This window comes from Mus caroli, unplaced genomic scaffold, assembly GCF_978045245.1.
Source record: "Mus caroli unplaced genomic scaffold, Mus_caroli_1 scaffold_18, whole genome shotgun sequence".
Lineage (NCBI taxonomy): Eukaryota > Metazoa > Chordata > Mammalia > Rodentia > Muridae > Mus > Mus caroli.
In genome coordinates, this window is record NW_028227273.1 from 41,231,943 (window position 1) to 41,237,528 (window position 5,586).

The 5,586-nt window shown below is 42.8% G+C and overlaps 1 pseudogene; it reads right to left on the reverse strand.

The window, feature by feature from the left end:
- Window positions 1-260: 260 nt before the first annotated feature.
- On the reverse strand, window positions 261-4,149 carry LOC110312275 (E3 ubiquitin-protein ligase Midline-1 pseudogene; annotated as a pseudogene).
- Between the last annotated feature and the right edge of the window lie 1,437 nt (window positions 4,150-5,586).

Consider the following 5,586-nt stretch of genomic DNA (forward strand, 5'->3'; position numbering starts at 1 on the left):
GCTGTAATCTAGATTATGCTACTTTTATAAATAATCTATAGACTTTCCTCCAAGTGCAAAAGATAAAAGAAATTATTAAAGCCTTCCTTAATACAAAACACAGTAAAAGGAAGGAAATCTCCCATGTGGAACCTTATCTGAGCTGGTTTCTGGGCAAATTGGGGGTTATTTCATCACATTCTTGAAGCCTTAGTTTCTCATTCCCCTAAACAATGGCCTCAACCTTTGTAATTCCTTGGGGCTGCTCTGGGGCCAGGTACTCAAGGTAGCTGTTCTGTACAGTCCAAATGGTCTGGGATGGGAAGACCAGTTATAATCGTCAAACACTTGTTCCACACAGTAAAGGTGGGGCACACAGGCTGCACAAGCACTACATCAAAGTTGTAGAGGTGGATGGAGTTCAAAGCATCATAAAAAGTGATTGAGCGGTTATCATAGTCCAGCAGGATGCCCACACACTGCAGGTGGGGGGCTGGCTTGATGGGGATCTCCTTGCTGTTATGCCTCACCACCCAGTTATTGTTGCAGCAGCAGAGGGCCCAGGAAGCAGAAATCTTCCCAATCCAGTCATGTTTTAGAGCAGATTTGTATACAAGCCCAATGGTGTATCATGTGCTTCCACTTACGACCACTTTCCAGCAATGACGACCACTATCAATGAACACATTTTTGGCTACTCCATAGCTCCCTTGGCTAGTGAAGTGTTCAGGTGTGTGACTCCTTTTAACAGTTAGGTTGTTATGGGACACCTACAGTTTTCGACCAGCAGATTTGGGATCCATTTTAAATGGCTGACTGTTTGTCTTCAACTTCCCAGGTGCACTGCTGTGGCTGCCTCCTTGGTTGATGGCCTTGACCATGAAGATGTACTTGGTGCCACTTTGTAGGCCATGCACTGTGTAGTGGTTCTACTTGATGTTGGGCATAATCATTCAACTATCTGCCAAGTTCCATAGACTAACGACGCTGGCTTGTCCAGTAGATATGATGTACTGGAGTTCCTAGGAAACCACACTGAACTCGTCATCTAAGTCCAGTGGATGGTGATGGTGTCATAGGAAGCCGTACAGAGCTCTTCTCTAATTGTGGGAGGGTTGGGAGCTGTTAGGTAATCCAGACATTCTAACAGTTTCTTCTCCTGGGAAAAATCTAAGGCAAAAGTGTCAAATGTGTCATCGAGGTTGATTTCAGGAATTAGGTCCTGGGAGAATGAAGTTGCCATGGAGACTCTCTCAGTGATATTCTTTGCTGTCTGTAGAAAATGGGCACAGAGCTGGGCAGTGATGGCGCATGCCTTTAATCCCAGCACTTGGGAGGCAGAGGCAGGCAGATTTCTGAGTTCAAGGCTAGCCTGGTCTACAGAGTGAATACCAGGACAGTCAGGTAGAAACCCTGTCTCGACCCTCCCCCCACCCCACAAAAAAAAGAAAGAAAAAGAGAGAAAAAAAAATGGGCACCACAGTCATTCTCCTTCAGCGAGTGTTCTGCTTGGGAGATGAGTGATGCAGACCTTTCAGTGCACAGTTTACAGTTTGCAATCTGCTGAGCTCATTTGCGGAGCCTCATCACCTTGCCTTCTTAAGTTTGTGTTCCAATCATTTGTCTTCTTTGCTTCAATGAGAGCACATTCTTCTGTCAACTTGGCTTCTTGATGGGATGCATTGACTTCAACATGTTGATAAGTTTGGGTGAGTTTAGCCCAAAGAGTCTCCAGTTCTGTGTTATGGTGTTTGAAACCTCAAAGCCCACCCTGAAGGATATACCTCCTCTAACCCAGTCACTCATCCTAACTCTTCCCAAAGGGTTCCAGCAAACATAGTTTTCTATACCACACCCTCCTTTTTCTGACGGTGGAGGTTATGCAGCCAGTTATTTCATGCTCTTGTGCTTTGATTTTTTTTTTCTGCAATGATCATTACCCTGGATTTGTGAGCAAAAATAAATTCTCCCTTCTTTAAGTTGCTTGGGTCAACTATTTTATCATAGCATTGAAGGAAATAATTTAGACATTTAATTTTATAAGCCAGAAACAAAGCAATGACCAGAAGGGCTGTTTAATACTTGAGCTGGAGGAGAAGGAGATGGCTCAGCCCATAAGAACACTTGTGCAAGCATGAGCATATGAGCTCTAAAACCAGCACCCAAAGGTGAAAAGCTGACGGTTTTGTGAGCATTTGCCTGCAATCCCAAGGGAGGCAGAAACAGCAAGATCCTAGGGCTTCTTGGCTACTAACCTAGTTTCAGGTTCAGTAAGAGACCCTGTCTAGAGAGTGTGGGATAGTGATAGAGCAGGATACTTGATGTCTGGTCTCCATGGGTATATATATACAGTGCACATAAGCAGAACATTAGCTGGTCATGTTTAAAACTATTGGCAAGAGTTTGGATATAACTTCATGTTTCTCATTCCAACTAGAACATAAATCCAATGAGACAGTGATAACATTCTCTTGATTCCCAGTATTGAAAAGAGTTGAGACTCAATGCATATGTATAGAATGAATGAGTGAATGAGCCTTTAGAAATGACTATCAAGTCATTTAAATAACTGAGAGGGGGGCATTTATACTGATGATCTAGAAAGTTCTGAAATAAGGACCAGGAATAGAGGATCCCAGCTGAAAGCCTAGCATTTGGAGGGCTAAGGTAGGAGGATGTGGAGCTCAAGGCTACTCTCAACTATGTACTGAACTCATTTGCCTGGGCTGGTTGAGACCCTGTCTCAGTATGAAGCAGTATGATAGTGCAGGCCTTTAATTCCAGTACTTGGGAGGGAGGTAGGCAAATGTCTACCTCCCTCCCTGGGAGGCAGAGGCAGGCAGAATTCTGAGTTCAAGGCCTGCCTGGTCTACAAAGTGATTTCCAGGACAGCTAGGGCTATACAGAGAAGCCCTGTCTTGACACCCCCCCCCCAAAAAAACCCAAACCAAACTAACCAAACAAACAAACCCCCCTCCCAAAACCAAAAAATACCCCCAAAATACAAAAACACCAAAACATTCCCTTACACAAAATAAACCACCACTGTTGTGTCCGGCCAGCAGATCACAGCCTGGGTTCTAGCCTGGAAAGGCATTTTGGAAATCTGGAAGAGAAGAGGGGCTAGGTGGCGAGAGAAGGGAATGAAGCTAAGACAAGATTCTGATCAAAGCTCAATTTTACTATTTCCAGACACTCAGTTATAAAGGAAGGGGGAGGGAACCCGATTTCCCGCCAAGTAACTCAGGGTCCAGTAGCAGGACGAACACGTGTGTGCCTCCAAGCAACAAAGGCAGGGTCCAGCAGTAGGCGTGGCAGGACGAATGAGCAGGAAGCTCCACCCTTGAGCAAGCAGGTTCAAGCAGGTGGGGGGAGACCACATATCCTCCCATTAGTTAACAAAAAAAAATAAATAAAGAAAGAAAAGGCTGGCCTGAGGCATAAAAATTATCTATGTGCAATAGTTCTGTCTGAGTTCTTAGGGCTAAAGAAAAAACCTGTTTTCGTGGGATTCCCTAACTTTTCTAATGGTAAACTGTATCTGGCTAAGACTGTCCTTATTATCTTAGTAAACCACTAACAACAGAATAGGCTCTGACTTTATAATGCTAATTAGTGCTGAATAGGTAACTACCTGGTTGCATTTTAAGTAGGGCGTTGGAACCCTGGCTAAGTTTGACTCAACAAATTTAGAATAGCACTGAGTTGATATTCCTCCGCAATTTTGGATGACAGGCAGGGAAACAGGGAGAAGGGGTAAGACCAGCTCTTTAGTACAAGGCCAGTTGGCTTTTTTATTTGGGTGGGAGGCAGTGAAGGGCTTGCCCTTTCGACAGTAAGGTCTCCAACCTCTCTCCCCCCTATTAATTAAGTTTAAGTAGGCAACGCTTAATTGAGGTGATCAAATGATTTTCTCATCCGTAGATGAGTGGGCCTTTAATCTTGACTTGGGTGGACATTGACCCGATTCCTCCCGTGGGCGTTATAACAACCCACATCTGTGGCTCTTGGTATCTTTTGGGGAGGGGAGGCAGAGCCTTAGGTATTTTTGGTTTTTAGCTGGAGTCAGATACCAACCTCTTTTAAATCAGGTGTGTCGCACAGGGAACTCAGAAACGGTCAAGTTGGACCTTCCCTCCACAGTAATCTCCTGAGCCAAGCGGTACCCATACTGTATTCGTCTGATCACGAATCAGTAGCGCAGGTCTGAGTCCTGCGTGGTCTCTAGTGGAGACTTGTCAACCTCAGATTTAGCAAGGCCTAGACAAGAATTATGTCATTATTAACACCACTAATTGTGGTTAAAATAGGAGCTGGAAGTCTTTTCTCCTCATCCCTGTTATTCCCTAGCCTGAGGAACTAAGGACACCTTGCAGTAACAGCAAGGGTGAAAAGCCAGAGGCCAGTTATGGGACTAAGCCCATCTCTATCAAAATAAGAACTAATCTCTGTAAATATATGAAATTTTTACTTTCCTAGCTCTCTTGGTAAATCTAAATCCTATCTCAGACTGAAAGCCACGTGCTGGAATGTCCTTGGAAGGGAGATTAGCAGTACCACCTGTTTGCTTTTAGGAGAGGAGAAGGCACGCCTGCAGGTCCGGAGGGAGAATGTAGATTGACCTGCTTGAGAAAAGAAAGAAATCTAGACAATGAGAGAGTAGCAATGCAAATTTTCTTTTTGGAGAAGTCAAGGTACTTTATTCAGTTGCAAATTGTAAGGCTAAAGCTATTCTCCGGCCTCTGGTGGGGGAGCTGGCTCAGAGAGTAGTAGGAAAACAGCTTTTTTAGGAGCTTCAGTTTCCAGCTGAATTTTAAGCAAAAGAGGAATTTTAGTCCTCAAGGTGATACTTATAAGAAGATTTGGAATGTGTGTTCATCTGACTAATTAATCTCTCGAAAAAACACAAACCGAGCCCTTTCCCCAGATTAGAACCGGATCTTTTTATTTGTAGTTAGGGGGTCTTTTCAATTTATTAATGGATAAGAATTAGAAGTAACTGGATGTCAGTGGCGATCCACTGCAGATTGACTTTTAATATCAGTTTGCAAAAAGTTTAGGACGAATAAGGTGAAGGCAAGATGAGCCTTTGGTGACCTTGGGGGATATGCTCTGAATTAACTTTGCTAGGTAATTTAGAATATAGGAATCTCTAATAATTGGACTGAATATTAGACCAGTCTAAAATTGAGTTAGAATGGCTGGTCACACTGAAGAAAAGTGAAAAATCATTATGACTCTATTAAATGACTAATTTTACTAAGTCTGAATATACAGTCTCTGATGTACTATTGCCATAAAGTTAAAAGGCTAGAAGCTAGTCTAAACTGGAAAAATGACAAGCAAGGATGGATCTAAAACATGAATTTAATTTTTTAGTCCTTTTAATCAGGACACTGAGTTAACTTACCTGTTGGCTCGGCACACGAATTATTAATATGCTTTTGTAGCGTTCTGTGGAGAGAACCTGTTTTTCCCTTTCCTAATAAGGTAGCTGTTTTAGGATCAATCTATAAGCCAATAAGTAGATCCTTTTAAGATATTAAAAAGCATTTATTAAATTTGACATTTTAATCTCAAATTTTGAAAATAAAGGTATGATTTAAA